General features: G+C 43.8%; 1 long non-coding RNA gene across 1 annotated transcript; it reads right to left on the reverse strand.

The window, feature by feature from the left end:
- Positions 1-18,825: 18,825 nt before the first annotated feature.
- LOC120325245 lies at positions 18,826-21,073 on the reverse strand. The gene is made up of 2 exons (XR_005567150.1): positions 20,731-21,073; positions 18,826-19,033 (listed from the first exon to the last, which is right to left on the reverse strand). It is a non-coding gene; the product is annotated as an uncharacterized LOC120325245 (long non-coding RNA).
- Between the last annotated feature and the right edge of the window lie 3,473 nt (positions 21,074-24,546).

The raw sequence follows: 24,546 nt of genomic DNA on the forward strand, positions 1-24,546 counted from the left end.
AGAGATTTATTTCCCCTCCTATTATCTTTCTTTTCTCCTTTCCTCTTGCACTCTGTGCTACTTAGGAGTCCAAAAATGAATAGTTGAGCAAGAAACTTCTGCACTCCCCCTCATCTCTGGGAAATTTCTGGGCTAATGTTCAGGTATTTCAGTGCTCTCTTCCTTCCCTCTGCTATTATGATTCAGGACTTCAGAGACCTGTTTTGTAGGCAGGCTTTAAAGGTTACTCCCTTTAGTACCTCAATACCTCTTACTCGAAGGTTATTCTGCCATTTTTTCCCTCAGAAGTCTTCAATTTTTGTTTTAAATGACAAGTGTCTCTTCCTGCCTTTTTGAAGAGAGCTCCTCCTTTCACACTGCTTTTATTTTTGATCACAATGAGCTGCAGCAATTATTACCAATTCTTTAGGTGCTGTGCTGACTGGTAATGAGTGGTGGCCATGGACATGTAGGTCTTTCTGCATCTTCATCAAAATTCAAGACCAAGTCTAGGCTTAGCCCTTTTCTTGGTATTTTGAGTTAATTTTTGGGAATAACTGAGAAATTGAGCCTTGTCAGGACAATAATGCTCATTATGTAAATTGTAATCCAGAAGAGGCAGCATCATTTGGATTTTGAGTTGACAATTGCCTCTGATTCTCTGCCTTCAGGACAGCATGACCCATCTCTTGCTGAGCTGAGGTCTCAATATCACTTATCCCCCTGAAAAGGGCAGAATGTAATAAATTTAATATTTGAATTCATGATTTTTTGCTTAGTTACATATGTCATGAAGGAAAAGCAATAACATTACACGATTTATGTAACTAACTGACAGTCCAGATTTTAAGGCTTGAACATTGAATATTCATGCCATGTTTATGTGAGCTATTATCTACTGGGGGGGGAATGTCAAGAATAAATTCAACATCTTCTCTCGAACATTTAGGCAAATAAATTATTGGTTAGTCTGAATACTTATCTGGGTTTTACAATTAAATCTAGGTGTGGTTGTGCACAGGCACAAAATGTGCTTTAGGAGGGGAAAGAATTAACTATTTAAGCAAAATACCTTCACTTCCTTGGGGAACAGTGGAAATGCATTTCCCCTTGTACCCAGTACAAAATATCCCTGGGACAAAAGGAGAGCCTTTTCTCCAGAAGAGCAAATACTTGGGAACCTGAGGAAGAAATGCCTTCACCATGGCAAATGTAGAGCAGCACTTAAAAAGGGCTGTCTGCTGAAATAAGGAGATTTGCAGAATAAAGAGCAAATGCATTTTCTCATTACCTGGGATGAAAAGGCACTAAGATTTTCATTTTCAATTGAATGTGATAAATTCCTCTTTCTAAGAAATAATCTATAAATTGAAAAGATTTATAAATTCCTCTAAAAGTCACATTTTCCCATAATATGCCAGGCAAGATGAGAGGCAGGTGAGCTGCTCTTTCGTGTCCACCTTTGTGCATGTAGTCTTGCAGTAGTGCAGGAGTGAGATGCAGCACCTAATGAAGTCAATAAGAACATTTCAACTTAGGGCAATCTCTGATTTATTTTTATTAATTTTAAGCTTATTCTGTCCCACATGTTAGGAAGGGATTTTCACTAATCTGACAAGTACTGAATGATCTGGTTTAAATCACTGGCTGCTGCTGGAATGTTTGGAAGGCAGACAAACCATGTCAGCTTTGTTATGTAATGGAATTCAAAGACTGGAATTTAGGCAAAGTCCCAACACTTTTGTTGGGATTTTTCTTTAAGTTTACAAAGACAACTACCCCTCTGTCTGTCTGCATGTGAAAACAGTGCAAAGGCCTTTCTTCCTCAGCAATGCCACTCTGAGCCGTGACATTGAAGACAAGTGCTTTATTTAATTTTTTTATTTACTTGTTATTTTTATTTCTTTCTTTTAAATGTTCAAAAAACAAGCAGACGTGGCTCTTTGCCATATGGTTTAGTGGGCATGGGAGTGTTTGGTCAAAGGTTGGACTTGATCTGGGAGCAATTGAGGATAAACACCTTTTGAACACTATATATATGTGTGTGTATATATATGTTTGGCAAATAGAATCTGTCCCGAGATATCCATTTTTTCCTTGTCCATCTGAGGGATGTTACTTCAGGTTTGAATCAATAAGGTTTCATTTCAGCTCTCCAGCCTTGAGCTTAGAGTGAGGACATGGAGAAAATGCAAGTTTCCTGCCCAGTTCGTGTGTTGTTTTTTCTTGGTCTGTGTGTTTTCACCTGGGTGTTTGCACTGCAGGAACACAGCAGAGTATTATGTTTTTTGGAGAAGTTATGGAGCTATTTGGCAGTATAACCTAAAGAAACCATCTGTGAGTGACTTGGACTTGTAGCTTCAGTGTCCTCAAAAGCTGTGAATAATTACCTTTCTTACTGCACTTGAAGGGCTGGTACCCTTTGTCCCAGTCTCTACCTTCTTGTTAAGAAAAAAACCCCAGTTCCTTACATCTCACCAGCAAGGTTTTCCATTCCTGGTGCCATATTGCTTCATTCTCTTTGAGCTTGTAATGAACGTCTGCTCCTTTGTCTCATTCTCTCCCTTTGCTCTTCCCCCTGTTCCAGTGTTTGATTACCAGGGACTGAATTTGTGAAGTGTATTTAAATGCTTAAACCTTTTTTAAGCACCTGACTGACTTTGTTGTCTTTTTTTTTTTCCCTACTGTGATTAGGATACAGGCCCGAGTGATTAATCTGTCTTCTTGAATAATGACAAAAACATTGCATCAGCGGGAGAGGATCTAACCTTTGAAAAATTCCCCTGGGATCATCCCTTTCTGCTGGGGATTTCACTGCCAGTCAGAGCAGTTAATAAAAAAGGGAAAGCCAATAACACTGCCAGAAGTTTTTGCCACATGGAAGTCAGAGAATCAGTGAGATGCTGTCAAATGTAATGTATGGCATTATTAATATGAAGAATTTCAGATCAAAACGGAGCTTACTGTCCCAGAGACTGGGTCATGTGGAAGTGGCTGAGGAAGTCTTCAAGTGGAAAATCCAGAGGGGAGCGCTTGGGCAGAGTTTGCAAAGACATTAATCTTAGTATTTCAGGGGGATGAGAGAGTGGAAGGCAGGAGAGGAGATGCTCCAGCTGTAACGCTGAGTGTGGATCAGCCTTTGGCCTCTGAGCTCTGTGAGATGTGGGAAGCCTGTTCCTCCTGGTGGGCAACGTGGGTGCCTGGGCAATGCAGGGAGTGGGGAAGGAGCCCACCCAACTGCCCATCTTGGCTGCCTGCAGCACTGAGGCACCATCACCACAAAGGACCATCTCAGCCTTTCCCTGGTGCTTTTTGCCCTCTTTTGTGAAATGTCACACTGTGAGAGCAGTGGTTCCAACCCTGCAGGGACTCACAGTGCCTGGGAAGAATTCATTATGTTTTCATGCAGGCCCAGACTGTTTATTTGTTTAAATATTTGTCTTGTTTGTTTCGTGTAAATGATCCCAACCCTCGTTATCCAAACACGCTGTGTAAATTCATCTGGTGCAGCTGCTGGGAGAGGAGGCAGCTCAGGGAAATATCCACCAGGCACCCTGAGCCCCCACATGGCTTGGTAACCTAAGGAAGCTCTTCAGCATCTTCTGTTGAGTGCACAAATCGTTTGACAAATCCCATCTGGAAAAACCCTTTGACACCACGACATGGATTCATCCCATGAACACTGTGCCTTTTCCCTTTCCCTTTCCTTCCCTTCCCTCTGTCCTTCTCACCATTGTGTCTCTGACCACTCTCTATAACTGAGCTGTAAAATAGGGGAAGATTCCTTTTTCCAGGTAAAATGAGATGGAGTCTTCCTCTCTAGATTCCAGGGAATTGTTACTTTAATATTTCGTGTTTCATACAGATAATCTCAGCAACAGAAGGGCACTGCTACAAGATCCACCTCTGTCCTTGGCCATTTTCCTGAACTCCCTCACTGCGAGGGGTCATTTCCAAGACACCAGGAAAAGCCCCTTTTCCTACTGGAAGTTTTCCCAGCTCTCTAATTGGTGTTTCTTTTTTTCCTCATTACATGTCATGGGCTGTTCATCAAGTCCTGCCTGAACTGCAAAGTGATCTTGAAATGTCTCAGCAACTCTCAGGCAGCGTGCCCTGGTACCAGGGGAAATCAGGGACTATTTGCTTCCTCAGATACTTTCCCTCATAATGTAATTGTGCAGCTTTTCAACAAGGATTTAAAATACTTGTTGACATGGCAGGGAAGGTCTGTTCTGCTTCTCATCCTGGTGTCTTTAGGGGTTGCTGTGTTCCTCACAAGTCTAAACTTTCAAGCAGTGAGATTGTAAAGCTCCTCGTGCTAATAATATTTGTCTTATAACACTATATTATAAAAAAGTAAGAGTGAAATGTCATTGCAGCTGAGAAAGGTTGTACCTGGAAGATTGGTTCTGCTGTGCAGCCAAAATACCTACTGTTCTTTATGGTGTAAGGCCACATAACTAAAATCTGAAGTGGCACATTGCATTAGATTTCCTCGAGATAAAAATCATCCAGTGCTCTTCCTGTGATGTCTTTATTTCAGTAGCATCAGAGCATCAAATATTACTGCCTACTGATCATCTGAGAGAAAACAGCCAGCATGCCTTGAGTGAGACAATATTGGGTGCATAAAAGTGTTCCTATTTTCAGTAAACCCTGCCAGTGGTGGAGACACTAATTTGGTTGCTTTAAACTTGCCTTGCACTGTTTGATTACAGAAAGGCTTTGGCAGCAGAAGTACAAGGACTTGTTCAGGGGACCTGCTCTGAGTGTTTTTAGTTAAAGCCAAAGGGGATGGAGACACTGTCCTTCAAAGTGTGTGGCTCTGCTGTGGGAGGGAACTCACCTGCCTGGTTTGGTGTCAAAATCACCTGGATGATGGACAAACACATTGGGGCGGCTCAGGGCTGTGTCTGAGCTCTGGGAGGGCAGAAAGAAGGCCACACCAGGATCTCAGCACCATGCAGACAGCCATGGCCATACACTAATAGCTTCAAACTGAAAGAGGAGAGATTTAGATTAGATATGGGGAAGAAATTCTTCCCTGTGAGGGTGGTGAGGCCCTGGTTGCCCAGAGAAGCTGTGGCTGCCCCATCAATGCAAATATTTAAGGCCAGGTTGGGTGGGGATTGGAGCAACCTGGGATAGTGGAAGATTTCCCTGCCCATGGCAGAGGGAGGGGAACTAGATGGTCTTTAAGGACCCTTCTAACCCAAATCATCCTAGAATTCTATGATTCCCTGAGAAAAAGAGATTGCCTGAAGCCCATGGTCTGGGATCTGGTTAAAATAGGTCTGTTTTCTCAGCTCCCAGGCTGCCAAGAGCTGTGGAGATCCCTGCCTGAAAGCTGTGCCCCCCTCACTGCTCTGCAGAGTTATGATGACATTCTGCCCAGAAATGACTAACCAGCAACAGTCCATCCGTCTGCCTCCTGAATCCCAAATGGAGAGCACTGACTTGTCCCATCACATTTTGCCACGGTGATGCACAGTGTGAGATGTCAGGCTGCACATCCCCCTCGTGACTGGTGAGATCTGTGTTAAAAAGGGGGATTTAAAACAGGCATTGCTTGATCCTTTGGTAAATATTTGAGCTATGGAAATGTCTGCAGTGTATCTTTATGCACATGGAGGATAATGCTCAGAAAGGACAGGGATGCTTTTTTTTTTTCTTGGATTTCTGGAAATTTTGACCAACAAGCCCAGTGTGGAACAATTAAGGTCTTTGCAGTTGATTGTGCTCAGTTGCAAGAAATGGAGAGGAGGTGTTTTCACTCCAAAGGTACAGTAATATCCCACTGGGGTATCCTGCCCTCTGAGCAGGTGCTGAGCTCTGGATCTGTGCTGTTACAGTCCCAGCACTTCCCAGAGCTGCAACAGGTGATGAACAGCATCTGTTTGTCAGAAGAAAAGACAAATTGCAGGATTTTTTCAAATCCCTCCAATATATCTGTGAGCATGAATGGCACTGCTGTTATCTCACTGGGTGTTAGAAGTGCTACGTTTTTTCGTACCTTTTGATTTTCAGCTGTATCTCTTCATTTGAGCAGAGAGCTGTTTCCCCCACACCACTGTGCAGAGATAAACCCTCTGTTTGGGCCTGTGTGGGTCTGGGAGGTGCAGCTGGTGCTGGGAGCCTTTTCTTCCTTTGCAATGCATCATTTCTGTCTTTCTCTGGAGAGGTGCCTGTTTAAAATCTGCATTAAAATATGCCGTGCAGGTCATGGGCAGAGGAGAGAACAGACTGGCAGCTCCTGCTTGGAGGCAATGCTTGGAATATTGGGAAGGGAGGAGAAATGACATCTGTCATGGTGGGACCCCTGAGCCAGTGTTTTTTGGGGTGGGCTGCCACAGGTGAGCAGGACACAGGAGTGGGCAGTCACCCCCATGGGCAGCTCCATGCACAGGCTGGGGTATGAGCTGGCCCCATGGTCACCCCCCAAATAAAAAAAAAAAAAGGCAGGATTAAAAAAGGGAGCAGAATTAACACCAGATCAAAATATCAGGTGGAGAATTAATCAAGGAAGGAAACTCTCTGAATTGATTACACTGAGCACAGATTCCACCTAGATGGCATTTCTGAAACCAGACGAGGAGATGATTTATTTAGCAAGATCTGATCAGGCCAAAAGGGGAGGGGGAACAACACCGGCAAAGACGCTGTTCCTTGTTGGAGCCAGTGACAGCTTGGAAGCAAGTGACCTTTTGGCACTGGGGGTTAAAATATGAGCAGACAAAGAACAGCATCGGGTACTTGTTAGAGCTGCCACCGACCCCAAATCACACCCTCAGAACAAGCACAAGTGTTCAGCTTCCCCATCTCTCATAGCACAGCCTCGTGCCATGCTGTAATCATACACAGCCCAGCAAAAATGACAGTCTGCTGGTTTTGCAAGTGTTGAATCCCAAGAAAATGCCATATTTCGATGTTATTTTAACACACCTGGAGAATGCGGCCTCCAAACTGAAATGTAGCACTGGCTGCACGAACGTCCAAGTGGTTTTGCCATTTCCAAGCTGGGTTTGATTTATTGCAAGGGTACAAACCCAGCAGCATGTGTGTGTGTGCGTGGATTTGCAAAGAAGCCAGTAAGGACTGAAAAAAAAAATCAATGAGAAGGAATTTAAACTGTTGCAATTATCATTTACGTTCCTTTGATTTCAAATCCATTAGCAGACACCAGGGAAGTAACAATTAGGTGCCAAGAGACTGAAGGACAGGTCAATTTAAGAATAAAGAGGTCAATTTTCCAGCAAAAGATATCAACAGAATCTCATTTAATTCAATTCAGACATTTCATTTTATTAGAGGTAGATTTGCTATGCTACATATCTCTGGTTATCCCTGCAAAGGGACATTAAGGGCATTTTGCCATTAACTCTGTAAGGGAGGGTGAAATGGAAAATACAACATGAGAATGGCCTCTTGCAATTGTCTTTTAAACCTGAAACGTTTGATTTACAGATTCCAGGACAATTATCTACCCACACAGCAGCAAGGAATGCCCACCCAGCTGATGGATACAAATACTCGGGAAAGAACTCCATAACCTGCTTTGGGTTTAAGTTAAATATCAGGAGATCAGGTGGGGTAATGCAGGGCAATCCCTGGGGCTGTGTGTCCTCCTCTGAGACACTGAGGTCTCTGTGTAAAGAGAAATCTTGGATTGGATTGATCTGTAGATACAGGTGGCTTATGTTGATATCTAGATAAAGTATATACATACACACAAAAATTCATATATATTTGGTGGTGGTGTTACTGCTGTGGTTCTCTGGCCAGTCCCACTCCCCCACATCCCACTGGTGCTGGGAAAAGCTGGGGGGTCACCACAGCCCTCACCTTCAGCTCAGCCCTCCCTGGTGCTCACGTTCCTCCAGGGCTCAGCCCTGGGGAATGTTCTCACGCACTGAAAATGGCATTTTTATGTGACATTTATTTCAGCTGTTTGTTCTTGTTGTCCTTATTTTCATTAATGAGGACACGGATATGGGCCCGTGTGCCATGACTTACTGCGCTGGATCCAAAGTGAAACGGGAACTTGGGAAGATAAAAGGCTTTCTAATGCTCCATCAGTCCTGGAGCTCGCTATTCCTGGTTCTATCTTAAGCTTTAAATATTTGCATTAAGATCCAGATTGCGAGTAACTGGCCTCAGAATAGCATGTGAAACAGGAATTTTAAATGGCAATGTGGAGTGGAAAATGTGACGTTCTGGAGCTGGGCTTATCTGAGCGTGCAGCAAAGATGCAGTTGTGTGCTAAGGCAGAGACTCTGCTCAGAGGACGTTCAGCAGTGCAGGCTGGATGCTTTTTTTCCTGCCTGGGAATTGCAGGCTGCCTTCCTGCCATCTTCCTTTCATAATGCATTTTAATCAAGTCACAGGATGGCGAATTTGCAGTCAATCCAAGCCAGGAATCTATAATCTCATCCAGAATTACTTTATAAATAGAAACAATTTAATACTTCTGTGTAAATTTATGTCCACTATGCGGTTGGGATTTAATATGAAATGTGCTTTCTGTGCACCTGGATGGGAAGTGGATAAATGGAAGCTGCAGGAATGATTCAATTTGTTTGTCCTGGTCGTGTGGGGTGTGTTCATTGTGATGATTGCTGTTCAAGGCAGGCCCATTAAGGACACCTTCTCTCACATTCTCCATGGCAAAATCACATTAGTTGAAGCAGCTCACACACAAGTGGTGCTGTACCCTATATAATGAGGAAATAATTAAACAACCAGACATTCCCATCAAAATATGGAAAAGAGGAGCCAAAGCTATTGTGGTCTCTGCCCTTTGCTTGCATGTTTCCATGTGTGGGGTGTGCAGGCAGGGGCCAGTGCTGGTGTGACCATAAAGCACTGACACCATCCTGGAGCACAAACGAGGTGGGAACTGAAGGTGAGTGTGTTTGATAAACTCATTTAGATGACGAGGTGGAGATGAGGGTTTGCTTGCAGTGTTGCTGGATGTGTCCTCCTGAGCAGGGGCCCCTTACACCAGCTGGGAGGGGGTGCTCTGAGGGGCAGGACTGGCCCAGGCTGTTGAGGTCCACAGCTTGCATTTGCCATTAGAAAGACTCTGTGTGATGTTTGTGTTTGTCAGACAGTCCTGTGATAGGACCCAAGGGAATGGCTGGAGCTGTGCCAGGAAAGGTTCAGGTTGGACATTAGGAACTGGTTCTTCTCTCAGAGGCTGGTTGGGCACTGACCAGGCTCCCCAGGGCAGTGGGCACAGCACCAAGGCTGCCAGAGCTCCAGAAACATTTGGACAGGACTCTGAGGGACAGGGTGGGATTCTTGGGAATATTCTGTGCAGGGCTAGGAGTTGGACTTGATGATCCTGGTGGATCCCTGCCAACTCAGGAGATTCTGTAATTCCAAGATTTTGTGTATGTCCGTATTTCCAACCCCTCCTTTGCTCCCTCAGGAGCTGGGGAGTGAGAGCTGCTGTCACACAGCACCCACACTGCAGCCTCACAGAGCAACAGGAGCTGCTGAGGGCTGTGGGAAGAATAGAACATAAACAGGGAGTTCAAGGTCAAAATTAGGGCTGGGGATAAAGGACAGAAAAATCACAGTAAATAAAAGAACTGCTGACAGCAATGGGAAATGAATCATTTCATACAGCAGCTATTGCTGAGAGCTCTTCCAAAGGACTGCTGGAATTACTCACTTTGTGCTAATGCAAAGTTACCTTCCCAAGCCCTGGCAACTGCTGATAAGAGTAAGATCAGCACAACTCTCTGCTACCTGAATGGGCTCAAAGGAGATGTGGAATAGCAAAGAGATGTAGAACCTCCCATAAAACCTCATTCCAACCCCCTGCCATGGGCAGGGACACCTTCCACTAGCCCAGGTTGCTCCAAACCCTGTCCAACCTGGCCTTGGACGCTCCCAGGGATGGGGCAGCCACAGCTCTTTGGGCAAAATATTTATATAATGCAATATAAGAATGAAAGAAATACCACAGTGTGTAGGCAGAGCTGTATTTTTAAAAAGAAACACATACACTTAGAAAAAAGCAACATTCAGACAGAAAGGCAAGTGAGAAGGAACTTTTCTTTTTATTCAAAATACTGTAGAGGTCTGAGGAATTTTTTTTGAGGTTATGTCGCCCTCTCCACCTATAATCAAGGATCTATGAAATGAAGCAGGACTGGGGGCAGAGCTTTTGTTTCATACCTTCTTCTTGGCTCTCTTCATCTTTGTTCATGCCTCAGCAACCTTTTTTTTATTTAATTTTCCCAGAGCAGTTAAAGACAAAACACAGATTAGAGCCCTGAGAGCAGCTTTAAATGCAGCTGAAGCCTGCACTTGACTAACTGCACTGAGAGTAAAAATGTCCTGATTGAGGAGATTACTCCAAGTTTAACTAGACACCTGTGAAAAATATAGCTCCAGAGATGATAAATCAACAGTATTACTGCTGGTTATTATTAATTTAGGTTGTTGGCCTTTAAAGGGGACTTTGCTACCTGAAGTTGGATGTTAGAAGACTGGGCTGCTCTGAGAAAATGGGGTTTGGGATGGCATTGTATCACATAGGAATTATTACACAGAAAAGTTTTAAAAGCATCCCTAAGGGACACTGATCTTTCCTCTTCTAACCAAAACTCCTCATCCATGGCTAGACCCTTCCCTCACTAGACTGATTGAATTTACCTCCCTTTGCCATGACCTTGTCAAGGGTTCTGCAACGATAATGAGATTGTAGACACTTTCAAAGATAACATTAATCCAAAGATATCTAATTAATTATTGATAAATTAACCCAATATACCTCTCTGCACTGTGGGGCAGCCCAGGCTGAGTTCCTTAGGTTTTCCATTGGGAATAGATTGTGGTGGTCTCTCCAGAGTCTCCCAAATTGCTTGTGCCCAGGGTTCATACCAAGTTTTCTTTTTTAGAAAATAAGTATTACAAGTTCCTAACCCTTGTATTTTTTTTAAGTCACTTCTGTTTATTGTGCTTATAACCATCAGATCAACTACATTTGCATTTTGGGCTCAGAGTAAAATCTATAAATTTATTTTCATTAAGAGGATTATTTTGTTCTTGTCCAAAACAATGCAGCAAAGCATCACAATTACTCCGAGTGATCATTGTGAGTGTAGCCACTAATTAGTGACTGATTTGGGGAACAAAACAATCCACTTGGGAAACATGATAATTACCCACATATTTCTTTGGGTCAGGCAGCCATGTTACATCAAACACTAGATTTATTATTCCATTTAAATAATTTTGAAATAATTAAAATTGTGTTGTGCATCTGACTGAGCAGATTCGAGATACAAAATCGTATATCTAAATTATGAATCAAGTGGAGCATTGCCCAAAAATACGAGAAGTGAAGTACTTTTCTCACTTCTGAGGCAAAAAGGAGGGAATCTGTGTTTTCTACATGACCATATTTCAACATAATTACCATTTTGTTTCTGTTTGTTTTCCTGTGCCTGAAAATGTGCTCAAATATAGGTCCAAGGAGTACTAGGACAATGTCACTACCTCTGCATTGGTGGCTGTTTAACCTCAGCAGATGCTCACAGGAAGGTCCAGGTGCTGCTGGGATGTCACATTCTGTGGGTGCAAAGAGCTCCATGTGCTGGATAAATAACTCCAGCCTCTGCCCAGAGACAGCTGCTCCCCCTGGCAAGGGAATGTTTATTCCCTAAATACCAAAACCTGGTAGGGTTACACCAGATATTTGAAAGAATGATGTTCTGAATCACAGAGTCCAACCTCTGACTGAACACCCCCATGCCCACTAAAACATCTCATGAGGTGCCACATCCTCTCATTTTTTAACAGTTCCAGGGATGGTGCCTCCACTTCCCTGAGCATCCTGTTCCAATGCTCAACCACTCTTTCAGTGAAGAAATTTTTCCTAATATCCAACCTGAGGGACAGGATTGGTTAACCAGGCTAAAAAAATTTTTTAAAAGTTTGTATAACAGGTATCTATTAGTGGTTTTTAGAACATGAGGGGGACACACAGCATCCTCCACAGGACCCAGCCTGCCTCTGTGGCAACAAATCCCACCTGTTTGCAGAAGGCAAGCAGGGCAGAGGGATGGTGTGATGAGAGGCAAACCCCAGCAGAGCATCACTGATCCCACAGCTGGGTGGTGTGTACCCCCAGCAGTGACCCCTGTGCTCCCAGGGGGGATCCACAGGGAAGGCACAGCAGCATCTTTCTCTCATTTCAGTATTTTGATGGTTTTTCCCCCCCCAGTTTCTAGAAATTCCACTTTGCTGCTGCTCTGCCTCTCCGGGGTTTTTGCTGACAGGACAGAATGCTGGTAGCAAACACATTATTCATTCTGATTGAATGCCTGGTAATTACGTTATATATTTTTCATTTCTCAAATTAAACCCCTTTACTATTAGGAACAGATGTTGAATTCGGGACTCTTGTTGACTGTTAGTGTGACACACACATGAAATGTTTTGAACAAGAAGGCTGATTGAATTTCAAATATGCTGATCAACACCAGTGGAGTTGAAAATAATTGAAAGTGGGAATAGCTGAAATGCTTCCAGGGAGAGAAGACAGAGGTGGGGTTTGCTTTCCAAATTTCTGAGACCATAAATCGTGTTAAATTCTGCAGACTAAATACAATCATTTACTGTATGTTACAACACCAAGCATGAGACTTGCAGGGTTGTTGCTTCAAAATGGCAGGAGAAAGGAATTTAAAAAATAAAGCAAAAGTCTATTTTCAAATCAAGACTTCAGATATCACCCATGTGCTTGTAGGAGCTTGTTTGGGTGTTTGTTTTGGTGGGTTTTTTTGTCAGCTTATTCAGTAAAATTACATATTTCAGGAAATCTGCCCTTATTGCTCACCAAGGTGTCCAGGTGAAGGCTGAGCTGACTCTTGCTGTCCTTTCACCTGTAGAAGGCCCCAAATCCCTTTCCCAACCTGGAGAAGGTGATGGCTTCACTCTGCAAGGGCTGGTGGTGAAAAGAAGTGAGGAAATTATTCCAAAGCACCCAGGTGAGGATCAAAATCTCCAGGCTGGAGGTAAGGGCAACCTATACCTGTTAAAATAAGGAGGTTTTGTTTGGCTTTTGTTTTTAGCTTCTGTGGACAGACTTGTCTGTCCATGTATTTTGCACAGGAAAATAAACCCCTCCTCCATGTATTTATGAGGCAAATGTCCATTTTAATCACAATGGAAGATTTTGCAGCATTACATTTTCCAGTGACTCTGTTGCTGTGACCCCACTCTCCTGGACTGGTAACAACTCTGGAATGCTCCTTGGGACTGACAGATGGATTCTGCTCCCACACTTGCCCTGATGCCACTGGAGGTCTGGCATGAAGTCTGGAATAGCAGTTCCACCAGCCTACGATGTGGTTGTTTTCCAGCTGTGCAAAGGTGGTGAGTGTCTGTAGATCGCTTTCTTACATAAGAATTAGCAAAATTCCTGTGTTATATGTAGAGCTTTGTAACCTGATTTTGCAGGGTTTGTTGCATACAAGGAATGAAAAATCTGAGTTTGGAAAGTAATACAGTAACAATTGCAATTAACTTCCACAACCCTCCAGGTAACCCCGGGGTCTTGAGCTTTAATCACATTGCTTTTAATTAAGTTTAGTGGCCAAATACTGTTTTTCCTAAAACATTCTGCTGCATTTCTTCTGCAACAAAATGCTTTAAAGCCTGAATGTTGGTGCCAGCTTGACCCCGTGTCAACCACTGCCAAGAGGTAACAACACAGGGAAAGGAAATCCAGGTTGAAAAAGCAGTTTCTGAGCAGGTACAACTTTCATTTGTTACAAACCACTTTGGTATATGTGTACTTTCCTCTTACATCTGATGTAATTTACAGATTTATAACACTCGCTGAACTTCTCGAAACAAGAAAACTCCCACTGAGACAGTAAATTGTTGTTGCATTGAGTGATCCTTGACAATCTACTGTCCCTGTATGTGCCACATTAAAGGAGTCTGGCACTGATGCCAGAGAAAGTCTTTTGACACCCGGTGTCTTCTGGGGCTGTCACACTTTATTGTGCTCACGATCCATGGAGGAAAGGTTGCTAATAGCAGGCATTGACCCGCCGGTGGTAATTGCTGGGAAAACATTATTCAAGCTGATTATGTTAATGACAGGAGGCCGAGGCGCTTCCTAAAATGGCATCACCAGAGAGGCTTTATTTATTTAACTGATTGATCACTTAAAGGTTTGTAAACTGCCTTCTCTGTATAATAACACTGCATAATCGTGTACATACAAATTAAACAATCCACAGAGCTAAGGCAGAATGGCTGCTGCAGGTCTGATTTTCACGTAAAATCTCAAGACTTTTATGGGCTTATTTACATAACAAGTCATGGTCTAGTCTCCTTTACCAGCCTCAGCTCCACGCAGAGTTGGCTTCAGCTGTAAATTTTTATGGTTTGGAGCTAGTGGGATATAGAAGAATGGTTCACATATTTTAGTAATTTGAAATACATTCTTTTATTGAAGAAAACAATGTCATTTCTTCCAGCAGAGTGATCTCTTCCCTAAAAATGTGGTGCTTGCACACTTTCCCGGGGCAAGGTTATGACTTTTCTCCTTCCCATTAATGCCTGCAGCCTGCTCCTCCAATGTGTTCTCCTCTCTCCCACCAACAAATCCACTGCAAACCTCTGGCTCTGAGCATCCCTGAGCCCCTGGAGCGGGGGTAAGTGTAGCTCACTCTGCTCTCAGACTGGTTAAATCCAAGCAGATAAAAAGATCTTTACACAGACAAGGTGTAGGGTTGACATGTCCTCCTGCTGGAAAAGTGCAGCAGAAATAGTCAGATTATTTCTCAGTGTAAATGGTTCAGTCAAGAGATCTTAATGGTTGGACTTGATGATCTTAAAGGTCTTTTCCAACCTAAATGATTCCATAATTGTGTGATCCTGAGGGTCTCTACCTAATTTGATTTTAGCCACACCAAAATGATGGCCCAGGCTTTGCTTCAGGATCAGCCCTCAGTGTTCCCTTTAGACTCAGCCTTCAGGATCTCAGCTCCCCTCCTTTCACAGTGACTGGACTTGCAACTTGGCCACAACCAGAGAACTCTGGAGATGGATCAATATATTTTCATGTTCAGGAGAGGCCATTCCCCAGGTAACCTCCATACCTGCTGCTACAGAATTTTACATGTTTTGAATCTATTAATGTGTTGGACAATTCTGAAAAAATTCTTCCAAGATCTGAAGAATTTCCCTTCTCCTTCCTCCCTCCCTGCCCCATTTTGTGCAAAATCGAGCCTGTTCTTTCTGCTTTGCAACCCAAGGCAATCTGTGCATTTGCAACCCCTCCCAAGCTGCACAGAGGATACATCACAATGCTACACCATTTGACAAGTGTTCGAATAGCGTGGCCAAAACTTGCATTTATGTCAGCCTGTATTAAATCAGTCCTGCACCTTTTTTAGCTGTTATGACTTTGAACTTCTACAAGAAACAGAAAAACCAATGAAGTACATAAATAAGCCTTTGCCCAAACATCCTTTAGAAAAATCAGTGTGTTATTGCAAAAAGTCCCTAGTTGCACTCCTCTCTTAGAAAAAAAAAAAAAAAAAAGACAAAACCAGATGTTTGTTGTGTATTCAAAGGTTGGAAGAGAGAAAGCAGGTTTACTACCTTCTTTTCCATCTTATTTTTTACTAGCTAATTCAAAGCAGAATGGTGGGGGAAAAAAACCTCCAAAGCAGAAGTTAATGTTTTGACATACCTCAGTACTTGCCACCTTCCCAGCATCTGTGCCACTTAATAAAAAAGCAATCAGGTGGACGGATGAGTTTTCACGGCTCTCTGTGTTCTGCAGACTGCAGGGGGCAACATCTGTTCCTCCCGATCCTTCCTCCCCCCCGAACAGGAAATTAAATACAAATTGCTCAATTAAGGTAACCCGAGGAACTGACTTAATTAAAAATAAGGAAGTTCAGGCTCGAGTCTCTTCTCCTCTGCCCTTCCCGGGCGCTGTGGCTGGAGCTGAGCGGGCGGGACCGCGGGTCCTGCGTGGCCGATGCTCCGACAGAGCCCGTGGCCCGTGGGTGCACGTCTGCATCACCAGAGCTATTCCAGAGCTGTCAGCCACTATTGATTAGCCTGCATTTGGTATTGCTGTTGGTGACTGAATGGTGCAAATCAACTTCAGTCCTGGCTTTGAAAAGGCACTGATCCGACCGCAGCTTCCCCCGCCGGCCCGTTCCATGAATACTGATAAAGTCCCCTCACTTTAGGAAGAGTCATTAAAAACCCAGCTGAAATGTTGGTAATTCAAGTATTTCTAGGGAGAGTTTGCTGCTCTGAACATCCCTGAGTGAGCACCATGTTCTAATATTCCGAGCACAAATCATCTCTCCCAATAAAAATTCAATAGCTCTCCCCAGAACTACCTGTTAAAACTCAGACGGTAGATTAAATATTTACTTGTTCCTTCTCAGGTGCTTCTGGTTCACCAGGAGAATTTAAAGTGGCACTAAACGCTGAGGAGCAGCTGGGCAGCAGCAGGAGGGGCTGTGGGCATGGTGGGGGTGGTGGTCCTCAGCTGAGCCCCTCAGGATCCAGGGACCTGCACCCCCTCATCCCCTCTTTGCTCTTAGACATTGTAGATCCTGCACAAACCCTTCCCTGGGATCTGACACTACAGACTGGGCAAGGCCAGGAGAGCTGCTAAGAGCTGACTCAGCAAAGTGCTGAAACCTGTATCTAAATTCACCTGAAAAATCACTGCACTGTGAACAAGTGCTCAGTGTTTTGGAGCTCGTGTGGTTCGAGTGTGAGTGGATTTAGGTTTGAGTGTGGAGTTACAGCCTGGGCTGTGTTTTGAGTCAGAGCCTGAATAAGGTTTCCTACAGTTAATTTTTATGGATTTGAGATACGAGCAGTGTGCTGGCAACTGAACTGGTAATTTTGCTGTTCAGAAATCAAATTAACTGCGATTCCAGTCTTTCGTGCTTCCCCTGCCTTATTCTCAAGTAATATCTTTGCAACCATTGAATATTTGGTTTGACTTCAATTCGTTCGAAACCGATGTGGCCAAAATAATTCTGTTTTCACTGTGCCCAGCTACTGTTTCCTTGTACTTCATTATTCATTCCATTCACTTGGCCTGAACTGCGTGCTTGATTGTCATGTAAACTACTTTTCAAATGCACTTCTGAAGTGCAAAAATATTGGAGCAGCACAATATATTGCAGTAATGTGTTAGTGCACATGACAAGATACAGGGGCTGTTAATAAGGTCAGGCTTTCAATGGTAACCCAACTGAGTGATGCTTTTTTGTGTGCCTTGTAAAAGTAGATTATAAACACATCCAACAACAGTTAAAGAAGCAATTTAGACACAATGATCTGATTTCACTGAGCCATATGGACTTTATATCTCTCACATTCTTTATTCCACGTACAGTTTCTTTCTCTCTCCAAGGGCTGCTGCTGTACCAGCTGTGCAGTGCCCAGAAAAGCCTGAGATGTGAACTAGGCAGCTCACTGAGCTTGTGTTTGCAAATAGATATGAATTTATTGCAGGAGCAGGGGATAACTCTTATGAGTTTTGCAGGCTTCTCTCTGCTTTGGAACTGGCTGAATGTCAGTGGATGTGTCAGGAGGTAATACGAGAGAACTTTGGCAGACTTGCTCTGTAACTCATACTTTTTATGTATCCTATTTCATAAAAGACAGAAAAAGGAACTTCAGTGCAATTTGCTTTGGAAGTTAATTGGAGCAGACATCCAAGTCTTAAGTAAATCAGCTCTGTATCATTTGACACACAACATTACTTCGATTAGCATGACTTTCACCATTATCCAGACAGAGGAAACGATGTACCATGCTAATCAGAATATTAAAGTGACACCAGCACTTATATATTATGAATATTTACTCAACAAATGAATGCATGATAAATGAGATTGGTTTAGAAATCTTTCTCAGTAGGAAAGATGTGGATTCTTCCCCCTCAGGAAATGCTTTCTTGTGCCTAATCCAGTTATCAGATTTTCAGTGCATCTTGAGCTGCTCCCTCCTTCCCCCACAGAGCAGCTCAAACAGGGTTTTCTGCACATACAGGAATCATATACATTGTTCTTAATGCCTCATAAGGCTGAAAGCTGGAATGAGATGATCTTCGAGATCCCTTCCAACCCAAACCATTCCATGATTCTAAGATTTTTGGGACCAGAAGAACAATGAGATTAAAAATAGCCTCTTTCCTATATAAAGCATGTTGACAAACACTGACCTTGAGTCCCCGCTGAGACGTGAGTTGAATTTTACTTTGAAAACTCATGGTCAGAGTCAAAGTGAATTGTCAAAGTGATTTGTGTACAGTTCCTCCACCTGCTTCTCTGGGTACCTGCCTGGAGAAGGACACAGGACACCACAGGCTCTTCCCATCCACTGGGCAAAGAGAAGGAATATGCAGGGATTGGCTCCTTGATGCTGAAAGCCCCAGGAATTTTGGCTACCTTCTAGTCTAGCTTGGAATAATCATTAGAAGGCAGAAAAAGAGGCTTTTTATAGTTCATCGCTGAGTATAGCACTGAATATAACCAAGGGCCCTGGTCCATAATCAGGGCTACAGCTTCCAAGATTTCAGTGGAATATTTTCTGCTCCCCTGGCCCCTGTGCTCCACAGTCAGCTCCAGTGCTGGTGTAGAGCAATTCAGAGTGGCCTTGTACCAGCACTGTCATGATCATTCATCATGTCACCGACTCTGTCCTTACACAGAGCAAGTGACACCTTCCAGCAGCCAGAGAACTTGGATTGCATCTTCTCTGGAGCTTGGCACAGAGGGTTGCTCTCTAGTAGTTCTGTCTTGAAGGGTAAATCAACTGCCCGCTGGATTCTTCCACCACATACAGGGGACTTTGTTGTGTAGGTGACTGTGGTGAGACCCCTGTGTTGATTTATTTAGCTTTGCTTCATGATGTTCAAGTTCATTCTTCCCAAAACCTTTAATCTTTTTGCAGGGAAGGTGTTGGTACAAAGCTGAAGGCGTTGACACAAACCATCCATACACTCAGTGACTCTCACTGGGACTTGCCTCAGACTCTAAAAAGAAGAAAAGGGGGATTATAAGAGCCCATGATGGCAAGTGAAAGCACAGATACAATAGTCTTACTTCCCAACTAACCTGCCATGGACATTCCAGTGGTTTCACCCACAGCAAGCACACGGATGATGCAGCCCTGTGCTCCTGCCAGGGGCTGTCCCTCTTTCCCACTAAGACAGATAAATTCTGCTTATTACCAGACCCTTGCCCATTAATCCTACCTTGCTGAGTTCCCCTCAAACAGGGCAAGTCAGCAGCTGCAAAATGGAGAAGCAAGCAAGGCTCATTTTCTTGGCGTGTGTGATGACCATGGACGGGGGTTGCATGTGTGACTGACATGGTAGATTAATTTATAATAAAAATGCAACTTTCACATAAATGACATTAGGAGATATCTTCAGTGCTGTGCTCATCTGCCTGAAGGGACAATGTGGTTTTCTATTACTGCTAAGATGCACAATAGCATTGCTCGGCTGGTTTGGTTTTATTTTTATATTGTGCTGCCAGTTCAGTTAGAAATCCAGGCAAGCTGTGTCGATGGCAATAAGGCACCCATCCTCCAAAAAACAGGCTTCTTCCCCATTCAAACAGTGAGGGCATCTAAGAAATCACTGGTCACTGTTGAAAATGGGGTGTAGTTGCAGCTTTGAAAAAGGTTAAGTGTTTGGTTTGACATGTGCCCTGTAAATACAGTGCTTAGCCCAGCTGAAAATATAGTTGTTGATCTTTCATAGCACCCCTTGGATCTGGAATAAACGTGTCACAACCATGGTACAGTAGATTGTTTACAAATAACAACCCTTCCTGTCACTTCTATTTGCTCAGTTTGTTGAGTTTGCAAACCTTTGGAAAAAGTGCAGTTTGCACACACTCAGCTGAGATATTTAAGAACTTTTAGAAGTCATATAACTCATGGTTTTGCTTGCAGGCCTGGGATGCTCCCTGCAATTGTGTGTGTATGGGAGGAAGGCTGTTTGATGAAGTGGTTTGATTTTTTAAGGCTTGATTTTGTGACCTTAAAGGTACTCTTTCAGCACAGCTTCTGTTTTGCTGTGCCTTTGGGTGTGTGTGGGGCTGGGGTTGTATTTCCCATATATAGAAGTGACCTGACTTCCATGCTCTGTCTTACCCTTTTTATTAACGTTATCTTGCCATGGGACAGGGGCTGAAAGCAAGAAGAGTTGAGCACAAGTTGATTCTCCTGCTATCTCATTGTCTGCAGTACATAAATCTTGAAAAGTGTGCTTTGAATAGGAAAGGATACCAACTTAATGATACATTTACTCTAACTATGGCTGAGTGTGCCCAGAATCCTAATGTGTGCTGCAGACTCCTCGTGGTAACAGATGCTGCTCTCTGCTTATAAAGTAAGTTTATTGCATTAGCTGCCTGTAAGCAGTTTACTCTCTAGAAGATTCATAGAGTAAATTAAAATTATCTAATTATTTGTTATCTAATTTAATGGAGAGATGGTCTTGATCTTCAGATATTACACATGTATGATTATATTACAAGGCAGTATGGCAGAGGTTTCTTTCTGAGCTCTGAGCTGCTACTGAACATGAAGAGAAACTTCTGCTCACACCCAGACCTGTCTAGAGATGGGCTGCAATAGCCTTACCAGGGAGAACTCACTGAGCTGGGGCTTTCAATTACAGATATTTTCCTGTGCGTGCCTGTCCTTCTGCCTGCCCACCTGGCACAGTCCAGCTGTGACATCTCTACCGTGCCCCTTCCTACAGGGTTCATCTTCTGCCAGAGGTGTTGCAGCACAGGACAAACAGGGGTGCTCCAAGCAGAGTCCCGCCTTTGTAGGCTTAGCTGATGGCTATAACAGTGTTTATTTACTGGTATTTAACTAATTCTCCACACAACAGACTATTCTGCTTCCAAGACCGAAAAAGTGCCACCTCTCCTGCTTTCAGCAATTTGGATGCTGAGTCTTGTTGACCTGAGCCTTGCAGGCTCTTGGGTTGGGGTGAAGGAGGCTGAGTCCATCATTTGGGGTTGCTCCTCAAAGAATGCTCAGCATGGGGTGAGAGGGTTTGGGACAGAAAGTCCCACTTGCTTGATGTGGAGAACAAGAGAGCCCTCCTGTTGTAACGATGATATGCACGTCTTACCCTGTAATGTTCTGAGTCACTGTGACAAATGGCTCCTGCTGATGTCACTCATGTCCCCAGGGATGTCTTGGCTCTCCAGCCAGCAGGCAGCAAGCTGCAAAGACTATTTCAAAATGAAAAATCACAGGTGTTTTCTGGATGTCACCCAAAGGAAGGAGCGTGGATTTCAGGCAGAAATCAAATCAGGCCACATGGAAAGATCCCCCTGAACACCCCAGACAGTCGACAGAAGGTGGTTGTGACATTACCAGTCAACCTGCTCACCTGGGAAAGCAGGAGCAGCACAAGTGTACATTTAAATTAAGTCTTCTGTAAAAAGCTTTTAACAAGGAAGGGCTGAAACAGCAGAAATTCCACACCACAGACTTTGGTGCTGTGGGAAAAATAGAGGAAAGAACATCCTTTGCTGCATTCCATGTCCTGTCTACTAAATGTAATGAAAATTCATGTCATCTTCAGAGAACCACTTGATTATCTTTCTATCTGTCTGTCTGTCTGTCTTTCTCTCTCCATCCACCCATCCACACCATTTCCCAGTGCAGGATCCATATGTGTGTGTGCTCTATTAGTAAACTATAGCAATTGCTGGCACCTACCAGAGGAGCATCCTGGAGAGGATCTTTTGAGGTGATGTTAGCTGTAGTTAAGATTTGTATTGCCTTCACCAGTTTATTCCATTCTGTCCTTGATTTGCTCCAGATCTTGTGGAAGTCCTGTATCTTTTCCTTATCCTCTGCCCACCTGACAACCCCATTAATACATGTTGTTTAAAAACAAGATACCAAACCCTTGGCAGGATGCCTTCTTTGTTTAAGCCTGCTGGACAAATATAATTTATGTAGCCTTCATTGACACTATCTATTTCTGATGATGGAGAAATGAATAATGCAGTTATGAGAGAAGCTTACTCGTGGGTTACCTGTAACTCTGAGTGAGTGCATAAATGCTAATCTGTGTTGGACTTGTCAGAGGAGACTCAGGTCTGATGTAAAAAACCCCTCCTTTCCAAAATTGAAGATATGAATGTTTGGGTAGATGCTTGTTGATTATTCAGCCTCTTTTCACCATCAAAATGTAGCTATTCATAAAAATAAAAATCCAAAAATACAGGTACAAAATGGCAGAAACATGGGAGGTTTTTATTAGGAAAAAGAGAGTAAATATTATTTGACTAAGAATTAGTTTATATTGAGGTGAGGGATTTCCCCTCTGCTGCTGCTTTTACTTTGCAGTGACTGCTATACAAATCCTGAGACACATGTGTTATTCATGAAAACACTGTCACAAGGTGTCTCGGCTTTAATACAGCAAGAAACACAAATGCTACATCTGTAGGAGAATAGTTTGTGTTTGGCTTGGCAAAAATAGCTGTAGGGAAGCTGTGGTGCTGGGTTTTAATGGACCCTGCTGTTAATGACAACTACTTAATATTTCCCTCATACATTCCTTTGGGTTCATTCAAACAGCAGCTCTCCCAAGTGCTGCAGAAAGACGTAATATGATAAATTAAGCTGGGTCAAAGAGGAGAAATTATTTTAAATGAATACAAACATCTAATTTGTCTGGACTTTTAATGAATTGAAATGCCAATATTGCTGGAGTTGACAGCATGGTAAATTCTACTAAATTCTGTAAATTCTCTACTAAACTTTCCTTATTTTTTATCGCTTCTTTTCACATGTTCATGTATCACAGCACTGTAGTGACACTCACTCTGCTGAAGTGGAACCAGTTTTCCTGTCCTGGGGTGCCTATGGATCACCTTTGGGATACAGTGACCCTGCCCAGTGACTGATGTGGCTTCAGGGCCCCCTCTTGCCTCATGCAGGGTTGGACCCCCCGTTCCCCCCTTGGGGCCAGAACTCCTGTGCTCCTTCAGCTCCCAGCTCCAGAACAGCTACAGCCATTCCTAAATTTCATTGAGCAAATAATTTTCCCTCTGAGGTGAAAGGACAGCAAAGTCCAGGAGATGCCATATTCACTTTACTGACGGTCTGGGGACCGGCAGCCTGGACCTGGGGCTGGGTCACCCACAGCTTTTTTTGACACTGAGTTTTCAGCAGACTCACAACATGTTCTAGACCCTCCCAGCCTTCCTAAGGAGGTGTGAAAGGGAGTGTAAATCTTCCTGGCTGTCACTTGCCCGTCAATGGTGAGGTTCTTGGCAGTGCTCTGAAGGGTTTATGAGCAGTATGTGCTGCACAACCAGCCTCCATCAGCTGCCTCTATCCTCCACAAATACATTATTTGCCCCTAGTGAGCCTCTCCTTCCCAGCTTGCATTAACACTGTTGCCACCACAGCCCCTAATTTATTGGTCAGCTTTGCTTTTAAATGATATTTACGGCCTGGCTTAATAGCAAGTCTGTTTTCTGTTTGTTGCAGATGGTAACTCAGGGATTTGTTTGGCTGACTTTAAGAAACGCTTCAAACCACAGCCAGTGGGTTTGCTTTTATTGCTGGAAGGATTTAAATAAACACAAGATGATTCTGTATCATTACCTGATGTTGTGTGACGACTCTGTCAGCCTCCCTCCTGCTTTGGTGATGCTTTGAAGGGATGTTTGACACACCACCCTCACAGGGAAGACTTTCTTTCTAATATCCAGCCTAACCCTGTCCTCTGTTAATTGGAAGCCATTCCCCCTGGTCCTCTGTTGGGGGTCAGCCTGTAGCAGAAACTGCAGGAATTAAACCCAGCACCTTCTCTGCTGCTCTTATTCCTCCCACACTTGCCCTCTGGTACTTCCCAGAGACTCAGGGACGAGCTGCCAGTGGATGAAGTGTTGTGTCTCTTGCATGATGGCTGTTACTACTAAACCCTTTTCCCCTGCTACTTCCAAGTGCTGTCACACCCCAGTGCAGGAGCTGTAGCTTTAGGGGGTTTACTGGAGCATCCCTGACACCCCCCAGCCCCTGGGGCCTCCAACAGGAGAAAACAAGGGAACCGCAGCCGTTGACCGTAACACAAATCAACTGCTACTTGTGCTGATGTTTTCAGCATAATTCATTGCAGCTTGAACATGTTGACTATCTGCATAATTTCTCCTTGAATAATTTTCCTGCCATATGGGACAGTGCAGACCTTGAGCTGCTGGCTCTGCCCACACCCCCTCCACGACTAACGAGCCTGGCTTGGCGCTCGGGGAACAGCAACCTGCACATCCCTGGGAGGAAGCCACGGTTTCTGCTGATGTGCTTAAAGGAGGGATGGGTTTCTAACCCTCAGCCTGGCATGAGAAGCACTCAAGAGTGGTGATGGTCCTGCTGACACAGCCCCTGTGCTCCCACATGCACCACTGTGGGGGCTCAGGGCCCTGCAGACCTTGGGGCAGGGCACAGAGGACAGCCTGTGCTGCTGAAAGGAGTTTTTAGGGGACAGACAGGATT

The sequence above is a fragment of the Pipra filicauda genome, unplaced genomic scaffold, assembly GCF_003945595.2.
Source record: "Pipra filicauda isolate LSUMZ 115617 unplaced genomic scaffold, ASM394559v2 scaffold89_size2521313_pilon, whole genome shotgun sequence".
Classification (NCBI taxonomy): Eukaryota; Metazoa; Chordata; class Aves; order Passeriformes; family Pipridae; genus Pipra; species Pipra filicauda.